This window comes from Echinops telfairi, unplaced genomic scaffold (assembly GCF_000313985.2).
Source record: "Echinops telfairi isolate 266 unplaced genomic scaffold, ASM31398v2 ScPeMD7_8;HRSCAF=38, whole genome shotgun sequence".
NCBI lineage: Eukaryota > Metazoa > Chordata > Mammalia > Afrosoricida > Tenrecidae > Echinops > Echinops telfairi.
Window position 1 is genome coordinate 4,832,326 of NW_022103905.1, and position 2,232 is coordinate 4,834,557.

Below are 2,232 nucleotides of genomic sequence, written 5' to 3' on the forward strand. Positions count from 1 at the left end.
TCAGAGCACACAGACCTGTCCAATATCCCATGACATTAAATATAATGGACTCGATATAAAATACACTTAAGTTCTGAAAACATTTGTGGAAAAGAAATGAAAAGGAAGAGTCTGATTAAAATATATTTTTAAAAACTGTAACAATTGATTTGTTATATTTTAACATTCTTTGAAAATAAAACAATTGGCCCAAATAGATTTGGGTATCTATGGTAAAATTTAGAAAAATCCAAAATGCAAAAATTCCAGTTCTATTTAATTGGGGTTCATGATCAAATAATACAGAAAATCTTGTCTAAAATCAACAAAATATGCAAAACAAGACTACAAAAAAAGAAAATTTCAAACATTATTATAGAAACTTTATTTCACATAGTCTCTGCCACAATGTCCTTAAACTAAAAATTTAAAAAAACTAAACTAAAATTAATTCATGTATATTTTTGAAGTGAAAGAAAAAGTTCAAAATAACTCAAGGGTCAAGGAAAAATTACAATGGAAACTAGAAAATATTCATTATTGAATATTTAAAACAACATATTTGTACCTGTACATATCATGAACATTTTTATTGATTGCTTATATCAGAAAAGATAGGCTGGTAAGAAATGTGCCAAATATCCATGTACAGAATTTAGAAAAATAAAATAGCATAAAATAAATAAGAATTTTTATAAGGAACAAAGAATCATGTGTATAAAAACAAATCAACAACAGAGAAAATCTGCTTAAACAGTACTTCTTTGAGACTTCTGCTTCTGATCAAGATATACTAATACAGACTAAGTTTTCACAATGGTCACAGATCAAATTGTGTGCCCCAAAATATGTGTCACTCTTCTCAGTGGTTTGCACTTATGCAAACAAAGAGAAAGATTTACAGGAATTCAATGATATAATGTGGCAGTTACATAACTCTCATCAATGGTGGGCTCTACGTTACATGCCAATTAATTATAAGAGGGTTGGAATGGTTGGTAACACCCTTGATCCCAGCATGATCCTGTTCTGATACAAGGGCGTTTCCCTGGCATGCTGTCAGCAACAACTTTTATAAGATATGGAAGGAGATAAAAGCTATCAAAAAGAAAGGACCCTATTACCACCAAGAAAGAAGAGTTGGGAACAGATTGTGTCCTTTGGACCTCGCTCCCATGCTGGAAATCTAAATCCAGAAGAAGCCGGATGCACCTGGAGATCCCCAAGGAATGTTGGTCCTACAGATGCTGAACAGAGACAAGGTCCTTCCTCCTAAACAGTAAGCCCTCCCTGAGCACGGCCACTGGGAATTGTGACTCTGGGCCTTCTACATGGAAGGAATCAAGTTTTGTTTGTGGAAGCCTTTCACACAGGGCATTTCTGTTACAGCAGCACTGGATCACTAAGACGTCGTCTGTGTGAAACAAAGCAAACAGTGGGGAATATAAAAAATAAGGTTTTGAAAGATGTTGGGTATTGATAGGGGCTAGGAAGCAAAGGGCAGGACTGCCAGAGAGAGGAAGCAAATGGGGAGGGGAGGGCGATGCTTGTGATTGTCACAGCCTTCTGGTCAGAGCTCCCAGCCTGCAGCACAGACAGAGGGAATGCAGTAGAGTGTAGCATACTCTGGGGGTGGCAGGTAAGGTGGAGCTGGGCTTCAGGGGGAGAGGGTATTAAAACCGATAAGGCAGAGCATTAGAGAAGTGAGAACCTCACACAGTGAAAACGCCGAACATTTGCAGAAGAACCCATCTATTCAGCAGTGCATTAGTCAGTACATGCATGCGGCTCTTCCTGAATCTGAAAAAGCAAACGAACAGACACACACACACACACAAAACAAACCCATCCAATAAGATTAAAGCTAATAGTGTGGTGCCCACAAGCACCAAAAATAGAGCTTATTAGTTATTTAAAAGTAAATAAATAAATAATAGCGCCTATTCTTACAAGCCACAGTCGACAACCTCAGCATTTATGGAGCAGCGGGAAAGGTGCGTAGAACGTTATTGCTTCACTAATGAGAAATAATTAGCTCCAGACTGAGCGGTTCTCCAGTCCTTTTTAGCAAATGAACACCAAATACAAAAGCATCAAACTTTTTCTGATAAATTTCCCTGCATCTAAGAACAAAGAGAAAGATTTACATGAATTCAAGAATATTCGCTACCACAAAAAAGGTAAAATTTATTATGCCTGCCACTCAATTAAGGATTATCAGCCACTCCCAGAGGCATGCAAATACAATCCACA